Raw genomic sequence first — 27,338 nt, 5'->3', positions numbered from 1 at the left:
AGCCCAATGAGCATCACCGCAGAGGAGCCAATCAGCTAGATGTTGCTGGGGCCCGCTGTGAGCCAATCATCAGCCAGCAGCTGGAAGTTTGCTGGCAGCTGGAAGTTTGCTGGGGCCCCTTCGGCTGTGGCTCTCAACAATGAGGAAGCTGGTACACAGAATGTTTAAACATTTTGTCCAATATCCTGTAGCCATAATTGCTGATTGTTGTAATTGGTGAAGTAGTTGCTGTAATGGGTAAGCCTGGGTTCATGTGCAGCCAAATCCAGGAGTCAAATAATTTTCTGAGGTTCTGTCTTGCTTTATCCTTGGCTCTACTTCATTTTATGCATTGCCTTCACCTTAGATAGATTTCTCCATAAAGAAGAAGGAGAAGGAAAATGAGAAGGAGCTCAGATCTCAAAGCAATAGTGAAGCCATTTCCCTCCCAACACCTACACATAAAATTTCTGCTTGACCTTGGCTTATAAGGAGCAGAGAACATAAGAACAAGGTCATAGCAGAGTCAACCACATGGAATGGGCTCCCATCAAATGATAAATTACCTTAAGAGCTGGGGCATTGTCAGATAGATGTTTCACCAGCGATATAGAAAGAAAGGGCACAAATTTTCATTTTAGAGAAATAGTGTTGAAAATGCATCAGAGGAACATAGAACTGGAGACGGAGAAGCCAACTAGAAAGCTGACCACATTTTCCTGAGGCTGTGGTGATGGTGAGAAGGGAATAGAGTCAAGAGGTACGTAGGAGATAGGGATACAGCAGTTGAGGAAGAAGAAGCTAATGGCAACTCTGAGGTTGTGATATTAACTGAACTTTAGAAAAAAGGAAGCTGAGCAAGTTTGCGGTAAAGAGAGAAGACAGTGCCTTCCTTTGAAGGCACTTGGGCACTCAGTCTGCCTTCCCTATTAGACTGCAATGTTCATGTCCCAGTGAACAAGTCTTCCCTGTCACAATAGTATCCATACTCACTGTATAGTGCCTGGCACATAGTAGGCACTCACTTGTCAACTTAACAAAACGGCCCACCATGCACCCAAGTGCATGTACCAATTAGATCACTGAAGTCAGAAGAGAAGTCTGGCCCACATGAACTTGGGAGATCACTAAGGGTATGGGAAATAGGAAAAAAAATGGTCATTGAAGAAATTGTGCAAGGAGAGTGTGGAATGAGAGCGTGAGCACAGAATGCCAGCACATGAGGAACTAGCAGAGGAAGGTGAACCAGGGGAGTGGTTGAGAAAGGAACGGTCAGTCAGAGACGGCATAAAAGAAGTGATAGGGTGGCAAAGCGTTGGTGAAAGGCCAGGAGGATATGGGGAAGACTTACTAGCTGTGTGACCTTCGGCAGGCTATTTCACTTCTGCATGCCTCAGCTTCCCCTATTCTAAATTAGAATCATACTGCCTGTCTTAGAGGTGTCGTGAGAATTTTCAAAATAAGCACGAATAGAGGACTTAGACAAGTACTTATTTCAATATATACCTAAGGACTGAGTAATGCCTACCACTCAAACCCACAGAATAGACAAGCAAAACAATGCCTCCACCAAGTTTGGCAATCTAGAGAGCTGAACAATCTGCAAAGCTGGGAAGTAAAGCCACATTGGGTAAATCAAGCATGAGAAGTAAGGAAATAAAAGCATCATCTACTGAATTTTTTTCTCTCTGACAAGCATCAGTAGCTAATATATTTTGCTTATTCATCTTAATGGCTCCCCAACTAGAATATAAGCTCCATGAGGGCAGTGACTGGGACTACTCTGTGTCCCAAGTGCTTAGGGCCTTCTCAGCAAGATCTGTCTAATGACTGCATAGAAAAACATGGTGGCAATAGAGACAGAAACCAAGATATTCAACCCAGCATGGTGGTGCCCACCTGAAATCCCAGCAGCTTGGGAGGCTGAAGTAGGAGGATTGCGAGTTCAAAGCCAACCTCAGCAACAAGAGAGGCACTAAGCAACTCAGTAAGTCCCTGTCTCTAAGTAAAATACAAAATAGGGCTGGGGTTGTGGCTCAGTGATTGAGTGCCCCTGAGTTCAATCTCTGGTACCCCCCCAAAAAGAAAGAAAGAAAGAAAGAAACAAGGACATTCAATATGATTCGTCCCTCAGTCAGTGCTTATCCAGGGCTGTGTTATGGCTTGAATATCCCCTAATATTGAAATTTTATTGCCAGGATGGGAAAAGGAAAGTAATTAGGGGGTGAAGGCTGAGTCCCATGAATGGATCAATAATGTTTGTGTGGGAGTGTTAATTATCATTAGAGTGGGTTGTTACAGGAGCAAATCCACCTCTCATGCTTTCTCTTTTGCTGGTCTCGCTTTGCCCTTTTCCCTTCCCCAAGTTACCAAGGCCTGCTCCAGGCACTGCTGTTATGCCCTTGGAATTCCCAGCTTCCAGTTCCATAAGTTAAATAAACTTTTCTTTATAAATTACCACATCTGCAGTATTTTGTTACAGCTACAGAAAATGGATTGAGACAGGTTGCATAGACTATAAAGTGGTTTGGGGTTTTAACACAGATTCCCAGGCCTTCTCCCTTGTACTCTCTCTGAGCAGGCATCCCTTGTTGGGAGGAGAGGGTAAGGTCCAGTGCTGCTTTTTAACAGTGCCCCTTGTCGCTATTACACACACCTTTGCCTCACAACCACTAACCTATGCCATAGTTTGATGTGTGACTTAATATAGAAATAAAATGAAAAAATAACTCAAATCTGCAGCCACTGTTACTTCCCTCAGGATCTGATCGAATTCATTTTTTTTTCAAGTATGTTCATATTTGACAGTTAAAATTTGTAGTAAAAAAATTCCAAAGGTAGCAGCTCAAAGGGACTCTTAACAAGGAAGTCTGGGTAGAAGAAAGGGAGTGGTCCTCTGGGCAGAAAAGAATGCACCCAGCCAAGCAGGTTTTACATCCATCAATCACAGCTCACACCTGCCCTTCTGTTCAGCACAAAGAACCAATTGAGAGGAGCCAGTGCCCCCCACAAAGGCATGGGAGCCTGGACAATGCAGGCCTAGAAAGACAGGAAAGTGGCTGGACACAGAGATTTACACCAAATTGTCTAAGCAGCTAGCATGGAATCCTCAGAAATGTTGGCGTGGTGTCGGATTCTAAGAACATGCAGAACTACATGGTTAAAGAATGAATAAAGTGAGATTTCTCAGGGAACCAGAAGAAACCATTTTTATGTCAGAGAAAATCATGGAGTCTGCTCACCAAAAATGGACATTCAGGAATTAAGTGAAAAGGACCCATTTCATCAGGAATCTGTCTCACGTACAGCCAAGTAGACTAACTGAGCTAGCCTTACCTCCCCTGTCATGGACATCTTGTCCTCTTATACTGACATTGCCACCTTTCCTGAACAAGTAGCACATGCTATTACATGCTTCTGTGCTTAGAAACTTTTCCCCTATCCATCAAACAAAAGCTCGTTCATCCTTCTCCAAAGTAGCTTCCTCTGGGGTGCCCTCCCTGACTCCTTGAGCAGAATGAGCTAGTTCATCACACATCTCTGTACCTCTGTTCCTTTGCTCAGTGTTGATTTTGTGTGATATCAAAATCAATATCAAGTTACACTGCAAATATTATTTGTATATGCCCATCCACTGTTAGGATGTGGCTTTTCAAAGATAGAAATTATGTATTCAGACAAGCAATCCAATGAGTACTGCCTATGTGCTAGACAATAATACTTACATTATCTCTGTGCTCTACAACAATCCTGCATAACAAGATTCCCATTTTATGAGTGAGAAAACTGAGTATTCAAATGGATTACCTGAGATTACATAACTAGGAATGATTCCAAAGTCAAAACTTTTCCCACTGTAATACACTGTCCCTTTTTACAATGATGAAAATGAATGTCCTTTCTACTAATTATAAGTACTTTGCCATTATCATGTGATTATGACAAACAAGTGGATCTGTGAGCTGATTGGGATTACAGAAAGAGCAATTCTGCATCAAATATATCGAAAAGAAACCCCTCCTGACATTACAATGCATACACATTAGCAGCCTCATCCAATAAGCAAGTCATTTGGCGTCTTCTGAGTGCAGTTTTCAGTACAAATTCTGGCAGGCTTATTGTTAAGATACAGACTTACTTCAAATCAGGTATGTCATAGGCCTTATGAGATTCTGTTGAAGAGGAAGCTGTTGAGCAGCACCTATCTTAATGACTTTTCATGCCAGAGTCATCTCTCTCGGTTCTGGGGTCCCGCCCAATTGCATTGGGAGAGCTTGATAAGAGTTCAAATTAGTTTGAGAAAAATATTGACCCTAATTCTACCTGTGAACCTTCCAATGACTCATATACTGAGTCAGTTTGCTGTCAATACAGCAAATTCTTACCTAGCTGCCTCTTTTTCTCTAGAAGAGAATGCAAGTCCAACTCTTAAAATTTGACAACATGATGATAGCCCCCATATACCTATGTATACTTCAGATTTGAGATTTGCATGCCAAGCTGGCCCATCTACCCTGCAGTTACCTTGGTCATCATTTTCAGTCATTTTCATTGCCTATGGCTTAGCCTTGGCCTAATACTGAATTATCAGTCTGAGAGCTCAGTGGAAGTTTGGTGATATATGCAGGACTCATTCTGATTCTTCAGGTCTTATTTCTATTAAGTCAAATGATAAGAAAGCAAAATTACTGGGCCATAGTGTTTTCTGAATTCATCATTCATTCATTCGTTCATTCATTCATCACATATGTATTGAGGGAGCTGCTGAGCACAATCATTAGGAATTCAGACTCTGAATCTGTCTGAATTTAACATGTAACTGCCTTTACTTACTAGCTCTGTGACCTTGGACAATTACTCAACCTCAGAGCTCCACATCTAGTAAGGACAACACTTACTACAAAGTGTTATTATTTTTTTTAGAGACAGAATTTTTTAATATTTATTTTTTAGTTTTTCGGTGGACACAACATCTTTATTTTATTTTTATGTGGTGCTGAGGATCAAACCCAGCGCCCCGTGCATGCCAGGTGAGCGCATTACCGCTTGAGCCACATCCCCAGCCCTTATAAAGTGTTATTTTGAGGCCCCAATGAATATTTAGCTATAAACCTTTAAGAGAGTTCCTGGAATTCAATTTTTAGCTATGTCTCTTATCATCATTGTTGCTATTGTTACAAAAGTTGGACAGGGTGCAGGCGTACTGGGACGAGGAAAGGACACAGGGGTGAGCTAACACCATGCAGGAAGACAGACTCTTAAGTGACACCAGTGAGTAAATGCATTCTACAGTGTGTAATCTAAAGGAAAGGCAGGCAGGGCTCTGAAGCCCTGTGACAAGGGGCCTGTCCTGTCTGAGTGGGAGATGAAACCTTCCCTGATCGAATGGACACTGAGAGGTTGAGTAGGGGACTGGATGGAAGTGAGTGGACTGCTGGAAAGACCCTTCCAGCCCAAGGGAACAGGACATGCAAAATATTTAGTGCAGGTCAGTGTGACTTCAGGCCTGAGAGGTTGCTGGCAGTTGAGGTTGTATGTACTCTCTTCTCTTGATGTTGTTGACAGAATAAATATATTTGAATACTGTATTTCAAAGCTATAGTTTAGTTCTACAAACACTTGTGTATGCTACTCTTTTTTTCCACTTTGACCTGGCAATGAGAGCTATATAAGCAATATGTGCTCCCTTTTGGTCTAACCACAAATGAAGTCAGGGCTTAGTTCACTGACTAACTGCAAGAATTAGGTCATCTCAGGTGCCTCATAACACCTACTCCCTTACTCATTTCATAGGTCTCTATTTTTACCCTTACTTCCTTATTTTATTTTGAAATGTTAGAGGACCCTGAAAGCCTTTTTGAAACTCAGCAGGCTATAAATCCCCAAATAGGAAAAATAAAATATATTGATTATAGAGAGCTTAATTGGTTAGAAACTGGTTCAGGGGTGAGAATGTGGCTGAGCATATGCTGGGCCCCTGCAAGGAAGAAGAACCTTAAAAGAGACTATTCACAGCTTCTCATTGAATTACTTCCCATTTGTAATTTGCTAGGGTCATGACTCAGGGGGAAGGAATTGTGCAAGGGGAGTTGTCCAACATAACCCATTTACATTGGCCTTCTTCATCTGGATGCTGCCAGATTTAAATGTAAACGGTGTTATTAGCACATCGGAGGTTCTAGAAGGGAAGAATGTATATGCTGAGCCTCCGGATCTGCTGGGTTTGTCGATTGTTTTGTGGGGCAGCTTTTTCAAATAGCTGATGTGTTTGTCTGCAAGATAAAGAAATGAAAACAACAGTGAGTTTTGTTTATGGGCCTGTGAGCCTGGCCTCATCTGTTACAGCTTCCAGAGCAGTCTGGCATTAACCTGTCTGAAAGCAGCAGGGAGAGCAGTGAAATTTTTGGCCACACTTCTTGATTTTCCATCAGCTCTCCACATCTGGCCCTTCTCCCTGCCACCAATTCCCCCACAATCATTCATTGGACAAGTATTTACAAAGAACCTCTTACCATGCCAAGTACTGCACTAAGGGCTGGGGATAGTGTGGAATGGAGCCTACTCCCTGTCCCATCTCTCCCCTGCCTTGTGTCTCTCATTCCCAGGATGCAACCCTTAAAAATAGACTCCTCCAGCATTTCCTTCTCAGGCAAAAGGAGCAACAACAGCAGATTCATCCAGCTTGAAGATGTGGATGAAGGCAAAAGGAGCGACAATAGCAGACTCATCCAGCTTGAAGATGTAGATGAAGCCAAAAGCCCCACAGTGAAAAAAAACCTCAAAATACACATTGCAGGAAGGAGGTCAGGAGGAGTAAATGGGAAGCATGTGCTTACCTCCAATTCCTCTTTCTTTTACAATCTTCTGCTTCCACCAAAGGAGAAAGTAGCTACTTCATATAAAATTTGAAAAAAAAAAATCTAAGTTGAGAGGCCTGATTTGGAAGTAATGAGACTTATTCTAATAATAAGAATTAAGGAAGGTGTGGAGATTGAATTCATAGAGAGTTTATATATGCATGTTCTCAGTAAACTCCCCTACACTCCAGGAGGGCTGTTAGCATTTCCTAGAATAAGGAATGGGGGATCTGGGAGCGATTAAGCAACTGGGGGCTTTAAACCAGGTCTTTGTTTCTCCTTCTCAATCCCAGGGCTTAGGGCCAGCACATCGCTTCTGCAATGAGGACAGTCTGCCTTGCACAAATTTGCAAATAGTGTCTTAACTCAGACTTCTTTATCCACATAATACAGGCAGCACTCATCTTTATTTAAGGGGGAGAACGATCCTGTGAAGAGGAATCAGGATTCTCAACAACAGGGGAGGAAGTGGACTTGGAAAAGTCAAGCAAGTTGCCTGAGGTCACGTAGTCACTAGAAGGAGTGGAGCTGGAATTTGATCTCCAGCCTGTCTGACGCCAAAATGCTGAAGCAGGACTAGCCCTGCTGCCCTGACAGTGAAGGTAAAATGAAGCCTGTCTGCTGCGGTGCAAGAGACAAAAATACCATGCTTAGGCCAAGAGCCCTGTGTTGGAATTTCAGTTATGCCACCCTTCTAGCTGTGTGACCGTGTCCAAGTAACCTCTCTGATACCTGATGTATAAAAATGAGGAAGATACAATGTAGATTCAATAAAATAATGCTCACAGTTTGCATTTTCTTAAACTCTACACAGGGCATGTAGGTTTTCTGAGGACAATGAGCCATTGCCCTTAGACAGAAAATGCAGCAAAAAGGATAGAAACCCAATGTACAGTAGCCCTTTGGAATAGGAAAGTGTTAGTCTAGGCAAGTGTTAGTCAAAATGAATCGATGCTCCTCTCCTGGATACCCTCAACTCACACCATGACTTAAGAGCCAGGAGTGTTTTCATGGACTAAAAGTAACTGCTGATCCTCAAGCAGAAAGCAATTCCTGAAACAGGTGCACAGCGCCTTCCTTCTTCCCCCTGGGAACACAGGATGGCTGCCCTGGCTGCGTTCCCCAGCAGCTGCTTGACCCTCCAAGTTCTGACATTTTACCCAGTCCCTCATAACATGCTTGCATAACTTCTCTATTCTCAAACCACTTATTTTCCCTACAGATCAACCTGAAGATTCCAATTTTTCCAAAGCCATTTTATGAATCAGGAGTCACTTCATCTCCTCCACCTAATATCTACTGAGCACCTCCTATGTGCCAGAGTAATTTAGAACAGAGGCACTGGCATAGGACACAATGTTAAAAACCACCAAGGACTTCCATTTTATAAGGAGATGGAGCACAGAGTGCAAGCTGTCTGAACTCTTCCAGAGTTCTTCCGGGTCATCTCCTTGCAAAAACATCAACAATTCTTCCCTTGAGTTTGCATATTTCACATCTGGGATTGAATTGATTATTATGCCTGGCCTTTCTTTGGTCATCAACATTTTCAATTTTCCTAAAGTCTAAATTAAATCCTTTCAAAGATTGCCTTGGACAAAAACACTGGAGAACTGTCCGATTACTGGATCTCCCAGCCCCACAGCCCAAAATATATTTATAAATAGTACCTTCTTTGTATCAACATAAATATATACAATCAGATCACATTGGTCAGAACAAGTCAACAAAGTGCTTTCTGTCATGCAGGCATCTTTATTCTTGCAATCTTCCACTTCTTTGGATATTTTTTTTTAAAAAAGCAAACTCCAAATTCAATTAAGAGCTTTCATCAAGAAAAGGCCATTTAAGTACTCTCAAAGTTCAAATTGCACAGGACACAGCTCTCAAGAGTGATGTGTCATGTTTTTAACAGCATCAAGTTTTGTTCCCTGAGAATACATCTTATTCTATATTCACTAAGCCTTAGTAAATAAACTGAGGATGGGGGGGGGGGGGTTAACAAAATGATCTATGACAGAACAAAGTAAATTTGAACATTTACAAACAAATAGGAGCTGGACACTTACACTCTAGCTCCAGCACTCCCTAAGTGTGAGCAAGTAGCCTCTCACAGCTCCAGCTCCCATTCTCCTTTATGGCTTCCTCTCAGGCACCTGAGTGAACATACTAGGCCTTATCACCCTTATCCTCAGAGTCATTTAAGATATTTGAGTCATCTTTCTCAAAATTCATTCTAATAAAAAACCCTCCAGGAACAACTTCTTCCATCTGATTCTAACCAGCTCTTCTTCCCTCCTATTCCCTTTCCTTAGTTTCCCAGCTAAGCCATTCAATGTCTCCTGATCAAGGCTCATACTCCACTGCTGCTGATCCTTGCTCCTGTTCTTCCCTCTGTCTGAACATCCTTTTCCCACATCCCCATTTATTGGGCTTATAAAATCCTATCCATCCAGGTGCTGGGGATATAGCTCAGTTGGTAGAGTGCTTGCTTGCATGTACAAGGCCCTAGGTTCAATCCCCAGCACTACAAAAATAAAAAGGACTAGGTATGTCGCTCAGTGGTAAAGCACCCCTAGATTCAATACCCAATTCAAAAAACAAAACAAAACAAAATCCTATCCATCATTTGAAGGCCATCTCAGTGCTACAGTTTGTCCAAAGTCACTTCAAATCACCTAACCTGGTGTGATCTCTACATCTTTGTCACCTGACCTCACCTCTGTGGCATTTTGACATTTCCCATTTCACTGATGATACATTTCACCTTGAGAGCAGAAGCCATAGCTTATCCAAATTACTAAAATTTTAACATACAGCCACAATGTTGACCTAAGACAGAGCCTCAGTTCTGTGAAATTATATAGCATGCTACAGCACACCTTTTCTACTAGAACATCTGCAAATACTTTCTCCTCCTCTGGTCCTGTGGAGAGAATAAAGACTTGATAGAACACAGAGGAAGAGCTAATTAGATTACCTGGTATATGGAGAATTGAGTGTTCAGGGGAACTGTAACAGTCTCAGAGTAAACTGTTGGGCTCTCCTCCATGGAGGGAGGATTTGCTAAGGCACACAGAACTGTCCATTCACTGGATAAAATACTTTAAAGATGGCGCCTCCAAGGTCTCTTGGCCACACAAATAATGTGGAGTCAGTGTAGTTTCCAGACATTCTGATTAGGAACAGAACTGACAAAAGTGATTTGGTGGCATGCTTTGCTGGGGAAAAAAAAAAAAAAAAAAAGGTACCAGAAGTATTTCCCAGGAACATATATAAGACATTGAAATAGTTGTGATCTTAAAACCCAAGCCAGTAAAACTGCCTAGACTGATCAGGAGAGAGGCTCTGCCTCATTCTGCCTTGATATAGAGTTTTTCTTTACAATATCTCCAAACTAACAAATATACTTAGATGCAGACAATGAGGATCTTAACTGAGCTAGGGAAGATTCAGTCTGCGCCTAGGAGTTCTAAATTAAATAGCCAGATTACCTTGAATCACTTTACCTCTCTTTGTTGTATTTTCTCAGCTCTAAATTCTAATAATCTGAAATAAAATTTAGTAATGCTATAATTCATCTCAGTTCTACTAATAATTAACAAGGGCTTTGGTGTAGTCTCTTCTCAACTACTTATTCTTAAATCTCTCCCTTCTTTGGCTTTTTTCTTTTATTAATATCAGAGTGGCCCCTCTTCTGATGATTTTCAGTACACTGTAGCCCTCTGGGGCTGTGACTGTCCACCCCACTAAAGTCTGTGCCCAGTTGTAATTCCACTGAGAACCCTTATCCTTTCTGGAACGCTTCAGATCAGTATTTAATATGATGAAAGTGTTTTTTGTGTTTCGATGGAAAAAGTGAAGAAGGAATTCCTTACATTGAGGAATCTTATATATGTGAGAGAGCATTCTACATCTTGCCACCTCTTCCACCCAGCAACAAAACCCAGGGAAGCTCAGTCAGGAGAACGCTAACTCTTAATAGGCATTTGACATCAGAGTAAAAATACAAATGATTAAATGAAGGGTCTTGCATACACATAAAATGTCTTATGAAGTACAACCAGTTTTTACAATCTAAGGGCAGAGATAACATTATATTTTAAAGAGTTCTACTTAAGTATATTACATTATGGGGATATATTTAATTTTTAGCTGAAACAAATATGTATTAAGTTTAAATAGCTGTAAGAAGGAAGAAGAGAGAAAGAAACAGATTTGAGGTTTTTATTTTTTTCAGAAGCAAATTGCATTATTATGGCTTTCAAACATTGTAACAAAAAAAAAGTTAAGTGGTAACATTTTTTAATGTCTAGTTACATGCTTGATCTTGTGATAATTGCTTTTGCTATGTTATACTATTTAATAGCCACAAGAGCCATATTTTTAACCCCATTTTAAACCTGGGGAATTTAAAACTAAAACAAACATCCAAGCCCATGCCTATCTGACTTCAAAATCTCTGTTGCTTTTTGAACACTCTTATCATGAATCCGAAATGTAACCTCAAGAGGTTTTAGAGTCCAGCCAGCCCTCCTTTTCCTTGATGTTCACTCTTGCTTCAGGCATAACTATTTTTATATCACCACTGAGCTAGGTCTGTCCTGTTCTTAGAGTCCCACATGGAAGAATTTCCATTACATTTTTGATAAGTACTTCAAGGGCTAAAAGCCTTTTTGATGAACAGGCATTTCTATAAGTACCTAAATCCCTTTTGGTGCTATTTCAACTCAATATTTGTACTGCCAGGTATGATTCATTTATCCATTTATTCATATCTGACCCAAACATACTTTCCAACCTTACATTTTACTGCTGTTTTCCATGAATGTTTTAAATAATATTATTTGCTTTAAAACAACACAAGAAACTCAAGCTGACTTAAGTAAAAAAAAAAAAAAAAAAAAAAAAAAGCACACATGCAATTCCTCTAAGCATACATGGCTCTTCCTTGCACCCAAGGACAGGAATTAGGCAAGCTTATGGAAGGTCTGGATCCAAAGCTGAAAACTAATAGATCTCTGTTTTTCATTTGTTCTTTTTCTCCTTCACAGACTTTCTCTGTGTTCCTCCATATTTCTGCAAACCTCCAGCTGTCATGAATGAAAATAAGGTTACCCACAGTTTTTCTCTCTGTTCACATATTATGGGTCCAATCAACCCAGAGGTCTGTATAACTCTTGGACTGTGTTCCATCTTCCAGAGATGGAGCTCTGAATGGTCCGGGATGGTCTCACTCACCTGTGTCCAGGTAGGGGGACCAATCCAAGAGGCTTCCAAGAGCCACTCTGCTATGCAATAAAAGAGGAATACAGTTAAGAGTCATTGTGAGCTAAGCAGATATCTTAAAAAGTATCCTCTACAGAGTAGCCCAAGCCACGTGCCAAGTAAACTACTCTTATGACCTGCCATCTCTTTTGCTTAATTGTCCCTCCCCCGAGACCTCCTCTCCCATCTTCGCCCCATCCCCACCCTGTCACTTTTATCAGAATCCTCCAAGGTCAGCTCTAACAACAGCAGCCCTTGCGCCTTCACCAGTTTCCTTTTCTGATTTTTTTCAGACCCTCCTGTAGCTTCCTTGAAGTCAGACTCCATGTCCAATTCACCTTGAATGCCCACAGAATTCAGTAAAATATTCAATTAATGGTAAACAAAGTAATTTCACAGAGAAAATTTTTTTCCTTTATTAAAAAGTTAATAATATAACATGACCGGTGTGATCCTATATCATGTACAACCAGGAGCAGTTATATTCCATTTATGTATGATGTGTTAGAATGCATTCTACTGTCATGTATAACCAATTAGAACTAGTTGAAAAAAATAGGAAAATCTTTAAAAAAAAAAAAAAAGAAAAGTTAATGATATGAAGAAGAATGACTATATGACACTTACAAGTAAATGGATGAACCTGGAGATTATCGTGCTAAGTGAAATAAGCCAATCCCCCAAAACCAAAGTTTGATTATTTTCCCTGCTATGTGAAAGTTAACCCACAATAAGGGTGAGGCAGGGAGAAAATAAGTTTGGTGGATTAGACAAAGAAAAATAAGGGAAAGGAGGAGGGATAGAAAAAGGAAAGACAGTTGAAAGATTTCAAAATAATTTTTCTATGTACTTATATAAATATACCATAGTGAATCCCACCATCAGGTATATTCACAAGAATGGAGTCCTAACTAGAATAAGATATATTCCTCGCTTGTAATAATAATAATCAAAATGAATTCTACTGCCATGTATAACTAAAAAATAATCAATAAAAAAGTTAATGATAGTTTGAAAATTTTACTTTTTAACTTATTCACTTTTCTCTTTTCAAAGTAAACTATTCTTACTCTTAATTTTTTTTTTTGTCTTTTGAGTTCAGTTTTTAAATATTGTGGTTCTTTTCTGTGAAATTGAAGAGACCCTATATCAGTCAGAGTAGTAATTTAGGAGGAAAATGATATACTTAAATCAGGGAATTTTAGGCAATTTTAATAAAGATACTATCTAGCCAGGTGAAGGGACACATGACTATAATTCTAGCAGTTTAGATGGCTGAAGAAGGAGGATCACAAATTTGAGGCTAGCCTCAGCAAGACACTATCTCAAAATGAAAAATAAGAAAGGGTCTGTTTAAGCCCCCACTGGGTTCAATCCTCAGTATCAAATAATAATGATGATAATAATAAGACTAACTGTAAGACTGTGGGCAGAATTTAAGGAACTCAAAAGGGGACAGTTCACCCCTCCCAGGGCTTACCTTCTTGGACAGTCTTTATAACCTCGTGAAGCACAAAGGGGGAGATGTTACCAGAACCCAAAGAAGGTAGCTGTGTAGCAGCCCTCAGAAGGTAAGGGACAAAGCCAGAAGAATTCACTCCCCAGCCTTACTCTCCTCCCTCTCTCTGGTCATTTGCCAAAGCGCACCAGTTGCCAAAACAATCGGGAAAACAGAGGGCAAAGGAAGCCGGTTGGTGAAGCCCACACAGTCAGCCCCCTGAAGCAGAGAAGGGCAGCATGGAGCTTGTATCTGCAGGAACAAACAGGCCCTCTCTCGGCTTCTTAATTTAGAGACGAGGCATGGTTATATAGCTGACCCCGCCCCCAATCTCAGCCATGAGGAAAGATTAACGTATTTTATTTGGAGATTGGACCCACATAAACTTTCAAGAACTCAAATGCCCATTTTCAATGAACCTGGCTGTTACATCTTCAAATTTGAACTTTGTCTTAAACTACAAGAAACCCAAGCAAAGGACATTTCTATTACTATATACATAGAATAATGTGCAAACTTCAAGTCCAATATCAGCCTTGGAATAAACTGAGGGATCATGAGACCTGGGTTTAAGTCTTGAATCTGAAAACTATTTTCAGATTCTTTTTTTTTTTTCATATTCTTAACAAGCACTTCCACGTGCCTGGAGCTCAATTTCCTTCCATCCATTAAACTACCCTGTCTCTGCCAATCCCATCACCCCGTGTTTCCAATTTCCATTGCACCAAAGGAAGGCTGGACTTGGTCATGTGGGTGGTGATGGTGTAAGCTTGACAATGCCTCTCAGGTTCTTCATTGTTTCCTCAGAGCAAAATCACAGGAATTTTCTTAAGGTAGGGAAGCTAGGTTTTTGTTCATCATTTCACCCACTCAAATACAGTGGTTTTCATATTGCCAAGATTTTACGTCTTGAATTTTTTTATTCTTTATTTTGATTCTTCCAAAGAAAATTTCAGAACAAGCCATAAACGGAAAAACAAGCAAGGTAAAGAACAAAACGTAATTGATTCACCACTGTGTCTGTTTTGTAAGGTCGGCTATCACTTTTAATCTCCATAGCAACCTTTCAAGATGGATTTTTGTTATAATGTCATTTTACCAACAAGGAAACTCAAACTCAGACAAGGTAATGCAGATGAAACCAGTGTTAGAACCATGACTTAAACTCCGTTCCTGCTGGATCTAAAACCCGTGCTTTTTCTCTACTCTGCACACAGTGCTCAATTCAGATGTTTTGGATAAACTCTTAATCCTAAACCTCTGCCTTGCCTGTCTGAACATTGCAGTCTCCTTCATGAAACCTGTTACAGTTCCAAATCTGCTGCCTATTCCTATCCCAGTGGAGGCTCCCTGCTTCCTTGGCACTCCAGCACTGCCCACCCTGTGTTTGTGATCTGTATAAAAGACTGCACGGATTACTGGGCCTGGGCACAGCCCTCCACATTTCAGGGTGGTTTTATGAGCTTTTTAAGGGCATTTCCTCACTAAAGCTCTGGGCAGTAATTCAGCATTTGGGTCCTCAGGGTACAGATTAGAAAATGGAAGGAAACCTGGGAAAGTTGTAACTTGCCCTTTTGTTAGAATGTGAGTTAGTGACAAAACCTCCCATCAGCTTCTTCCCCCTCCCTCCTTCCTTGTCTCAACAGGTCGAAATGTACAAAACTCTAAGTTAGAAATATAATTTAGGTGGGAAAGCTAAACTAAGGGAAAGAAAAGCAAAGTAGCCACGGACAGAAAATAATGCTAAGGGGGACTGGATGATTCTTAAAAAGGAAATCCTTAGAGATTTCCTTTTTGCTAAAAGAAATAATCTAACAGCAACACAACAGGACTAACTCAGGTACCACAGCCAATCATTCAGCCTTCAAAGTGTGGAATGAGGTCAACAGCCATTCTGGACCCTGAAGGTGTCAGGCTCTTACCTCTAATATTTCTTGATTGGAATATGTTCCGATAGCCATTAAGTGTCACTCAACATGACACATACTTATGTAACCAAAGAATCTTCCACTTTGAAAATGTGTACCTGCATGACACTGGCACCCCACCACAATTCTCCTCTTTTTTTCTGGGAATATCTAATAAGATGCTTCACATGTTTATAAACTAGCCCACCTGCCTCAGTGTCCTTAGTTATCAATGTTAATAGTTCCTCTTGATGATGTTTCCTCTTGTTCATGCTACTATCCACAAAGTCCTCATGAGAAACTTACTCCTCCTTCTGCCCATCTGAGGAAGTCAGAAGCCATGCCAAGCCATGCATCTGGAGACTCCTGAAGTCACTCTTTTCAGGCACCAGACAGCCTCCTCACCAATAAAATGTTATGGGTTGTCATCCAAGCCCCAGAGAAAGTCTGCTTGACTCAGGGTCTCATCAAATCTGTCTTAAATAACATTTGTTAGCTTCTATGTCCACCAGAAAATCACAGTTTCCAGACCTAGTCCATTGACACTGAAGAATGCAAGGAAATGCTGTAAATATTCCAAAAGAAGACATTTCTTGAGCTCCATGTTGCATTATTTGTTATTCAACAAGTATTTATTTAATAACATCTATATTTCAGTCCTTAGGCAGTGTTACCTCTAGGAATACAAGGGTTGGAACAATTTATAGTCTTTTCCCCTCATCTCAACCCATCCAATGGCCGTGCCCAAGCACTCTATGTATTATCTATTCATAATGGGTAATGATTCTCAACTGAAGAAATGGTCCCTGCAAGAGACAGAGGAAGGTGTATTCTAATTTGAAGATGCCTCCCAGTCAATTCTAATGAGAAGGAATGCACTTTACCTCCTCTCACCCTCTTAATATTAAGAATCATAACATTCCCCAAAATTAAAAGACAGTTTTCAATTAGAGGTATTAATTTTTTCATTCACAATGAAAAATAATATGAGGTCAATGAGAATTGAGTAACAAAACACAGTTATTTTTTATTGGCCTTTCTATTGCTTTCTTTATACACTTTAAAAAAACAACAAACAAACAAAACAAAAACACCAACACAAACAAACTAACAAAAAATCCTTCAATCTTCTTGTAGAGGAAGCAGGTATTCCAGAGGCATATGTGAGCACCTGGGCCCAGCCCTCTGTGATACATGGCAGCACACACAGGTCCTTGTTTAGAGCTGCAAAAAGCTTACATGCAATGTCACAGTACCTTTCTTACCTCCAACATCATTTTAGATGACTCTCGAGGTTTCACAAATGTCAGCTCGGTCATCACTTCCTATACTCTAAAATGATTTAATAGAGATTTGAATATTCAGTGTGGTTCACCTAGAATAATGTCTCACCTTTACGTAGTGCAACGTGAAGCTGCTGTGTGTAGAGCAATCAGAAGAGAGAGCACTGTGCCACATCTATAATGGAGTAGTGCACTTAGCCTGGGAGTTACACAGAAATCCAGAAAACAGTTTCCTTCTTCCAACCCCTTTTGGTGTCTGACCTTATGCACGGAAACATAAAACACATCTTGCCTGCACCACAGCCTTCCCAAAGCTTGACCAGTACGGTCTTCAAATTTTTAAAGATCATTATAATTTAAATTTCTCTTAAATTCTTAACTACATTGCAAGTTGCCTTTGCTACTGTACTGATAGTGTGCTCATGGGAAATCAATTATAGCAAAGAGTGGGGTGGAAGCAATTCTGTCAGCCCACTCAGTAAATTAAAACATGTCAGGGGGAGGAGATCAGGCTTCAGAATTAGGAAGATGTGTATTCAAATCCTAAGGAGGCCACTTGTCAGCTGATGAACTTCAACAATTTAGTTTTTCTATATATAATAAGGTTGTAAAAGTTAATCTATATAATATCTATATAATAAGGTTGTAAAAATTAAATAAAAGTAATATATGTAAAGTTGCCAGGCACAGTGACAAATGCATAGCAAGTACTCAATATAGTAGCTAGAGGAGAGGAGGAGGAGGAACAGTGATAGAGATTGGCATAGTAGCTTACCAAGGTCAGGTTGTTATCGCCCTTATGAACTACAGAGGAGAGACTGTCTCGACAGAGCTAAGATTCAGCTAGGTAAAAAGGACAATCTCAACCTTAACTATCCCATGTCACATCTTGGACTAGGAAAGAAATAATTCATCCAAGATTATATAGTCAGGGTTCCAGAGTAGAGATTTGAATTCAGGACCCTCAGACTCCAAGGAAAGTACAAGGGCTGCCAAAAAGGTGTAGAAACAAAGGCATGGTATAGAAAGACAGTGCAGTGTAGTGATTCCATGAGGGCTGGGGTCAGACAGGCCCACACTTAAATTCTAACTGCCAATTTCTAGTGGTATGAACTTGGAGTCAGTTCACTGATACATAGCTCAAAAGAACTTTAAAGATCATCAGACAAGATCACATGAAGTGTTTTTCACTTTGCTTGGTCCATGGAAAGTGCATGATAAATGACATATATCATGATGATCATTGCATAAGAAACAGCTTAAAGCTATTTCCCACATCCAATCTGGTGCTGTCCCCAGAAATCAAGAGGTAACACTGACATCACAAAATCAGCATGAAATAGGGAGGAAAGGACAAGCACTATAGTGACCAAGAGAATTAAAAGAAAAGCCTAGAGAAGAGGTGGTGAGGAGGGGCTGGCACACACAACTACCCACTGGAGGGGTAAAGCAGTGGTGCAGGCTGGAAGGCCCAGGCCACTTAGCCTAGGCCAGCTGACCATATTGCAGCCAGAGAGAGACGATCAACTGTGGTCCAGGAGAGAAGCTAAAGGTCAAAACTGGAGGCCTTTGTAGGAGCTTAAGTGGGAAAACAGGACAAGGAGACAGATGGCAGGAAGATGAGGAATGAGCCAGGGAGCATGTCAGAGGCAGGTTGGGGTGAGCGGTAAACTATTCAACCCAGAGGCTGCGCCCCACATGGGTGTGTCAGGGCTCCATTTCCATGTGTGCAAGCTGTGTGGTGTGGGAAAGGACTGACAGCTCAAAGCAGCAGCACAGGACGAGGCAGGGAACCACTGCCACAACAGTGCCGATGGGAGCAGAGGTGGCAGCATGTTAAAGGCAACAATTCCCAGCCACATCATCGGGAACAAGGTGGAAGCCAGAGAGCAAGGACACTGGGGACCAGCACCAGCTGCTGAGATGGGAAAACTGGACATTCAAGGACAGATCATGTGAAACATTCCAGGATCCAGTCAGGGAAGACGATGGAGAGAAAAGGAGGGATCAGGAGAAGCTGAGCTCTTCACTTCTAAGCTGCTTCCTATGGATTGCTCTCTCCAGGCTTCTGGGACCAGGAAAAGGAGGATTCATTCACGTAGCTATTTAACAAATCCTTATTGAGTTATTACTAGATGCTGGACATTGTTCTTAGCATTGGGAAATATCACAATTAAAAAAAAAAAAACTGATTTGGTCCTTTTCCTCCAATACCGTATTTTTAAAAAACAAAAGCACAGACAAAAAAAAAAAAAAAAGAAAACAGATGAAATCATTTTAGATGGGGGAAAGTACTATAAAGCAATTATAAGGTAATGTAAGAGACAATAAGACAACAAATAACCCAATCAACAAATGAGCCAAGGACCTGAACAGACACTTCTCAGAGGAGGACATACAATCAATCAACAGATACATGAAAAAATGCTCACCATCTCTAGCAGTCAGAGAAATGCAAATCAAAACTACCCTAAGATACCATCTCACTCCAGTAAGATTGGCAGCCATTATGAAGTCAAATAATAACAAGTGCTGGCGAGGATGTGGGGAAAAGGGTACTCTTATACATTGCTGGTGGGACTGCAAATTGGTTCGGCCAATTTGAAAAGCAGTATGGAGATTCCTGGGAAAGCTAGGAATGGAACCACCATTTGACCCAGTTATTGCCCTTCTTGGTCTATTCCCTGAAGACCTTAAAAGAGCGTACTACAGGGATACTGCCACATCGATGTTCACAGCAGCACAATTCACAATAGCTAGACTGTGGAACCAACCCAGATGCCCTTCAATGGATGAATGGATTAAAAAAATGTGGCATTTATACACTATGGAGTATTACGCAGCACTAAAAATTGACAAAATCATGGAATTTGCAGGGAAATGGACGGCATTAGAGCAGATTATGCTCAGTGAAGCTAGCCAATCCCTAAAAAACAAATACCAAATGTCTTCTTTGATATAATGAGAGCAACTAAGAATAGAGTAGGGAGGAAGAGCAGGAAGAAAAGATTGACATTAAACAGAGGCACAAGATGGGAGGGAAAGAGAGAGAAAAGTGGAATTGCATGGAAATGGAAAGAGACCCTCATTGTTATAAAAAACTACATAAAAGAGGTTGTGAGGGGAATTGGAAGAAAAATAAGGAGAGAAATGAATTACAATAGATGGGATAGAAAGAGAAGATGGGGGGGAGGGGGATAGTAGAGGATAGGAAAGGTAGCAGAATACATCAGTCACTAGTATGGCATTATGTAAAAATGTGAATGTGTAACCTATGCGATTCTGCAATCTGTATTTGGGGTAAAAATGGGAGTTCATAACTCACTTGAAACTATTGTTCGAAGTATGATATGTCAAGAGCTTTGTAATGTTGTGAACAACCAATAAAAAAAAAAAAAAAAAAAGAAAACAGATGAAATCATTTTAGATGGGGGAAAGTACTATAAAGCAATTATAAGGTAATGTAAGAGAAAGTGATGGGAATGGATGGTTGAAGCCTACTCAAATTTTCTCCAAGCCTGAAAATTGATCTGAAAATTACTTGTCAATTTTTACCTTCATTCCTTCAACATGCATTGAGTGTCTATCATGTTTCAGATACTGTGCTAGGCACAGGATATGTGACATGATATAGATACTGACAACTGACTACAAACCAAGGATAAGCCAGTGAGTGAATCCAAATTTTAGACTCAAGAACAGAATCTAATATTTAATGTTGATTCCTTTTAAATTATACAAAGGATTATTTATAATGGCTAAGATGTAGAAGCAACCCAGTCTTCATTGCTACACAAATGAAAATAAAGAAAGAAAATATGACATAGATATATAACAAAATATTTTACTGCTATACAATGTACAGCTTAAAATGTGCACTTAAAAATTTAGAAAGGGGGTAGAACTTGTTCATGTTAAGGGGTTTTATTCCCTGAAGATGGATATATTTGTTACTTTTATTTTGATAATGGTATAATGGGTTTTAGCATATCTCCAAACTGAGAAAACTATACACATTAAGTATGAACAGTTCTTTGTTTATCAATTATCTTTCAATAAAGCTGTTTCTAGAAAATTAAATGTGGGAGAAGTCTGTGTGTGTGCATGCATGCATATGCTAGGTGTGATTATGTTTATTCAAATACACGTATACCTGGTTGCATATGAGCCCAAAAACAAAAACAAAGGCTATATTTGGCTGAAGCAGCATAAAGTAAATCTTCCTGTTGCACAGTGAAAGTGGCTTCCACACACTCAGCCAAAATAAAGCTTGCTAAACTCTGAAAAGCAAAGACCAGATCTGAGATAGTCATCCTGCTGCAAGTTTCATAATACACTAAAAATACAGAAGAGAAAAACAATGATCTCAGCAAGGTAATTGCCAATAGGTGAAAAAATGAAGTAGGCAGAATATGAAGGCCAATTTGGCAGTCTTCTGGGGGAAGGGATAAGTGCACGTGGCTAATGCCAGGGTGGCACTGACAGCAGTTATAGCCCAGCAAAATAGAGTAAAACTGGTTATCCAACTGCTCCTGACACTTTGCACTCCGAACCACCTCAATACATCCTTAGGGGTTGGGGACACAAAGACTATAGGAGAAAGGTGACAGGCTGACAGGAAGAAGAGTAAGGATATCTTTTCTAGAGTTTCAAATATCCCCAGTGATCTTTCTTAACTAACAGTTTTCCTGTGTGTATTTGATGTGCCGATGGCAAGCAATGTCCAAGGAGGCATGAAAATTTGTTTCAGCCTGGGCTCAGCCAGGATCTCTGGGCTGCCAGTGTGTTGGTTTATTTTAAGAAAGCATCTGTATTTTAGCTGGAGAGCATATTTTGAGCAGAAGGCCCTAAAGTGCCACCCTCCAGAATGGTTTAGTCCAGGCAGGACTAACTGGATGAAATGAAAGCCCTAGTGGTATCTTTCCCAGAACACTGATTCTGTGAAAGTAATTCGGTGGTTAGTTCCTTCTGCATCTTTCACTCCTCATTACAGGATGAGGATGCTAATACCTGAAACCTCTACAACTTGCCGGCATTCGGAATTGGCCACATGACGGTGCAAACCACACAGGTACAGCTGCCGGCTTGCAAAAGATTCCTCCCTCCGAGAAAGTTCTTGGCTCAAGCCAGGAAAGAACACTACCACATTTTTCTTGGCTTTTTATAGGGTGTTGATCCAAGGATCTGTTTTTACATTTGAATGCAGCAGTCAACTGTAGCATAATAGATTGCAGACCTTTGTGAAAAATCACTGTGAAGGCTTCAGCAGAGAACTGCACCGTCAGCAGGTTAGGAACTGGGCACTTGTCCATGATTTCCTTTATTTTTAAAGGAGTCACTGACCTTCCACAGGCCTGTATCAAAATGGGGGCGGGGGAGATGCTGCCAGACACGACTGGACTGGAAGAGATCTCTTTCAGGGGCTGGAAAGAGCTTCATTTAGTCTATTTACTGTCATGGAAATTCTGAGTGTGACTTAGAGGCCTCCCTGGCTTTCAGCCAGGTGGAAAGGTTTGGAAAAAAAGCAGAGACTCAACTGGGGAATGAGCAGGGTGGGAAAGCAGCTGCCCTGGCACAGCCCCCAGAGGGATGCAAAAAGCCCCAGTGCCTATTGTGCAAAGACAGATTCAGAAGTCCCTGCAAGTTTGGACAAAGGTGACATCCAGTGTTGTTCCAGGGTGACCAGTCTTGATAAGGATGCTGGGGAATTGTTAGAAGTGGCTTTTAATGTGGGAGAACACAGTCAACATGCTATTCATTGATTCATTGATTCATGCATTCTGCAAATAGTCCATGGGGACACACTGTATTTAAGACACTGTGCTCAGCGCTAAGAATATAGATATGAAAAAATGCAGTCTCTGCCTGCTCTTGGGTAGGAAGACAGCCTACGAAAAACAGTTACTATGCTACAATAGTAAGGCAGACCAGAGCTACTATGGGAGATTAGAACTGTCTCAGATGGTCCCTGAATGTGCCTCTCCAGATGCCTCAATTCCTGTCTGGGTCATCACTGGAATTCCTGTTAACCTTGTGCTCAGGAGAGCTTAATCCCTTCATGTTCTGGACCTACAGAGACCAAGCAAGTCGGTGCCCTTCCTGGTGCAGAAACTCACTCCCATCAAGTGTGAAGCATGTTTGGGCTACAATTTCTCTCTTCACCCAGGGGGATTTGCATTTTAAGGAGGATTATGACCTCTGCTAACATAAGTATCCCCTGGTGTAGGCTTTTAGGATAAGCAGGAAGTTGCAGAAGACGGCCTTCCTAGAAACACAGATGTCACTTGGGTAGGGCAGGCTGCCTGCCCTGGGTTTTAGGCTATTCTGGAACAGAGAGGGGGTTGGAAACCATCTGGCAGGATAGAAAACAGAAAGCCTGTGGCGAGCAGCCACCGGAGCCTGGGCTTTCCTGGCCTAGCCTTTCTAAGCTCCCCACAAGTATGGACTTGTTTTCTGCTAAGCTCTCAGGCAGTGTAAGGAGGGGTTTTAGGTGAACATGTGTGTCTTTATGGCCTAAGGAGAAACAACACAGGGAAAATAAGTGAGATGAAGAGGACAGAGAAAAGATGCAAAGTGAACCAGCAAGCAAGCCGGCCCCAGCAGCCTCCAAAGCCACTATTATTTTTTCTGGTTGATAATCACAGTGCTTGAAGCTGAAGAATACCTTCAGAGTTCAGGGAGGGGGAGGGGCCTAGCTCCTTGAAAGGCTTATTATCACCAGGCAAACAGGATTGTAATTAATCATGGGGTGAACTTGAGCCACTGGGACAAGCACGTAACCATCTCAATGCTCTCTGCCCAGTAGAAAGACTGAAATTTTTGAAGATGTTCTGAACAGAATTTCCACTGTCACCCCCCTCCATGGTTCAAATGAAGCTTCCAGAGGAAGCCTAGCAACTGTATTGCCATGTTTTCAACTTCATGGTTTTATTCCTGTGACTTCTAGATTTCATTAACTCTGATTTATCCTCTCTAGTGGAGACAAACTAAAATAATTCAAAACATCAGACCACTTACCGTGAGTTTTTATGCATACCAGCACAAACACATTTTTCTCTTCCAGCTGCTGTACTTTTCTTATTAAGTTACAGTTAATAGAAATAATTCTCATGAAAAGGAAATCTATTCTCTTAAATGTGTTACTAATTCAGACACTGTCTGAAATGAAGGTTAGCTTTATGCTGTGGGGGAGAAACATAAAAAATAAAAAGCCTGTTAAATAAGTGAAGACCATAAACAAAATCCTAGCCAAATTTTGGTTAGCCTAATTTTAAAAATACGTATTTTTAAAACCACAGAAGTATCCATTTGCATGTAATCATTTTTGTGTTATTCAAAATTACTCTTATCTGGTCTTAAAAGCTGATCTTCAAAGAACCTCTAGTCAGTAACACTCTTTTAACCTATTACCCTACCCGTTTGATATTCATAAAAATGCTTTTCTTTGCAAGTGTTCTCCCAAAGTTAGTTTGAATGAATAAAGTCAGTACTTATTACACTCTTTTTTTTCCTAATAATCTTAGGGCTAAATGGATGGGTGGATAGAAGGATGGGTGAATCTAGACTAAGGACTAGCAGTTTGGGTGTCCTTCTTTCCCTCAGATATAGGTCTTAGTCTCAGGAAAACTCCCTGGGACTAGAAAAGATGTCCATTCCTTTCAAGAACTCTTCGACAACCAAAACAGACTCCCACCACTGAATCCCATAACTCACCAACTCCAGGTCTGCATGGGGCCCTGTGAGAGGCCTCGCTTTCCTCCTCGCCTTATGCTTTGGCTTTTTGGTCAGTTATCCATTTGGACTTGACTCTGCTTTGGGCTCACCTCTTCAGGATTTGGCAAACAGGGCTTGAAAGGAACAAATTGGCTTGCCGACCTCTCCATGTTTAAACTCAGGTTTGGGTCTTAACTAACCCCGCTTTGCTTTGACAAACTGATCTTTCCCCACAGCTTTTGGAAAGTGAGCCTTCATCCTTGCTTCCCCTGGCCCAGCCCCATCTTCCCCTAAAACATACCTCCCTCCCAAGCCCAGATTGCTAGGGAGGAAGCAAGATTACACAGTCTCTTCACAAGCTGTCTCAGAAATACCTCATCTCTGATGTAGGTAAACTCCTACTAGCTGCTAAATATCTGGTCTCGAATCTAGATAGCTTTGGATTCAGTGCAGCTTTACTTCCAAAAGATGTAATTAATGCTATTTAAGGAGGCATGGTGCTGTGCCACTTGGTTGTGAAATCTTCCATTTCAGAGTATAATGATTGATGATTTTCTTACTAAAATCTTCCTACTTTAGGCTCCCCTCTTTTTCTTTCAAAATAGCATTTCTTTTTATTTAGCCAACAAAGTCTCCTCATTTCTTCCCTCAACTTTTCAATAGACCCAAATATTTTCCATTAATCTAATTCTGTCTTTAATACCTTCCTAAATTTTCCACAAAGGTTCTTCTTAAAAATATTTTTATATTTTATTTTAAAAATCAGACTTAAAAAGCATCCATAATGCTATCACTTTTTGTTTATAAACTATGAAGTACATACAATATAAATTATTGGGTGCATATCCTTGATAAAGGTTTCTGGGCTTACACAAACATGTACAAATGTTTTCAAGCCAAATATCAAGTTTGATTCCTCTTTTCCTCTTATCACCTATTATGAGCATAATTTTGTCTCGTCAAAATTCAGTGAATTTCTAACCGTCAGCTCCTCAAAATGTGATTGTATTTGGAAATAAGAGTTGATTAAGTTATAATAAGGTCATTAGGATTGGCCTCTACCCAACAGGATGTGTATCCTTATAAGAAGAGGAGATTTGGACACAGACATACATGTGCTCAGAAGAAAGACCATGTAAAGACCCCAGAAGACAGCCAAGCAAAGAGTTCTCACAAGAAACCAGTCCTGCCAACACCTTCATCTTAGATGTCTAGTCTCCAGAACCATGAGAAAATAAATTTCTGTGAATTCCAAGCTAGTTCATTATGATAACTCTAGCAAACTAATAGACTACATATGAACCACCAGGAAATTCTTCTGACTCCTCTTACAGCATCATTCTAAATCCATTCTATTCATTTTCCACCTAAACCTCCATACTCAACTCAAGCCACTGTGGCTTCTTGCTGGATGATTATGAAAGCCCCCCAAACAGTCTCTTCACTCTGCCAGGCAAACAAACAATAGATACCAACAACTCTAGTGAAACAATAGATACCAACTCTAGTGAAGTTAAGCAGTAAAATGATCATTAGCAATCTGTTGAGAAGTTTACAAAACTGATAGAGACAGTAGAATCAGCCTCAGAGTTGCACAGGAACCAAGCAGGCTGAGGAGTCAACTACAATAAAGTCATGATGCAAGGTGAAGTTGGCCAACCTGTCATCACTGCCTCTACTAGACCTGGACATTTCTTTGGCACTAGGCTTTGGATTCTAATGGTACCCCCTCTGTCATCACTGGGCTAAATCTCCTTTGTCCCAAGTCATTGTCTCACCAGAACCAGATTTGAAGTCCCAGGTGACGCATCCGTACCCATTCCTTAGCTGCCACAGAGGGATTGGGAAAGTCTCAGCTGTTGGGAGTGTTCTTTTCTAGAAGGGTTAGGTACGGGGACAATTTCCCTTTAAGTCTCTCATGGTAGGAGAATTTCAGACACAAGATGAAATCTCAGAGGCTTGTCAGCTGGAAAAAAACAAAACAACAACAACAACAAAAAAAAAAAACCATTCCATTCTCCATAAGGCAGCATGAGACATCTTTTAAAATATGAATTAGATCAGGTTGCTCATCTATTCTAAGCTTACCAATGGCTTCCCATTGCCCTTAAAATACAGTCCTAACCACATTGTCCAGGATATCAGAGCCCCTGTGGAAGATCTCCAGAGCTGGAACTCCATCACCCGAGGGTCAACAGGACCAACATAGAAGTCAGGCTCACATGCTTTCTGTCGCTGATGCCTACAGAACCCAAGAACTGAGATGCCTTTCAGACAGGCCTGTTTGTGTACACAGAGGTTCAGATGTCTGCATTTGGACCCTACTGCTTCTTAATGGCTTAGTTAAAAGCAATTTAAGACTCCAATTTAATCAGCTAATTTAAATCCTGTTCAGTTTATTGCCTGTGTACAATGTACTCTGCACAGGTCCAGGACTAATGACCATCTTCAGCATCATTGCTAACATTTGCATAGTAGCTCATGGTTTACAGAGTGCTTTCAAATAATTTAAACCATAAAATTCTCAAAATGTTTCTGTGAATAGGTAGGATAGGCATTTTAATCTCATTTTAACAGGTGAGAAATCGGACTTAGTGGTCAGATGTACTTCTCAAGCACCCTAGAGATAAGGGATGGGGAGTCTCAATTAATATCTACTTTTTAAAATCTCTAAGTATTCCTTATAATCATCAAATTCACCAGGTAATCAGCCTATTCAAGGTTGTTTTGGTGGGTATTGAGGAGGTGAATTACCAAAGGTCATAGGATTCTAATTTAGACAGGTAGGGGAAATGAAGAGAGCAGGGATTTGCCTTAGATTTGAGAATATAGA

General features: G+C 40.7%; 1 protein-coding gene across 5 annotated transcripts in view; it reads right to left on the bottom strand.

Moving 5' to 3' along the window:
- Window positions 1-27,338, bottom strand: part of LOC144377167 (uncharacterized) — a 309,888-nt gene that overhangs the window by 260,035 nt on the left and 22,515 nt on the right. Inside the window, exons 3-4 of one of the 5 annotated variants that reach the window (XR_013437849.1) lie at window positions 12,078-12,124; window positions 6,002-6,251 (exon numbers count right to left, since the gene is read on the bottom strand). The exons of 3 other annotated variants lie outside the window; for them this stretch is intronic. The gene's annotated coding sequence lies outside the window, so the exon portion shown is untranslated. Of the gene's footprint in view, window positions 1-6,001; window positions 6,252-12,077; window positions 12,125-27,338 lie in introns of those variants that run through there. One more of the 5 variants, XR_013437848.1, reaches the window with a different exon arrangement.

This window comes from Ictidomys tridecemlineatus, chromosome 4 (genome assembly GCF_052094955.1).
Source record: "Ictidomys tridecemlineatus isolate mIctTri1 chromosome 4, mIctTri1.hap1, whole genome shotgun sequence".
Lineage (NCBI taxonomy): Eukaryota > Metazoa > Chordata > Mammalia > Rodentia > Sciuridae > Ictidomys > Ictidomys tridecemlineatus.
Note: the sequence above shows the minus strand (reverse complement) of the source record. Positions and strands in the feature narration are given on the sequence as shown.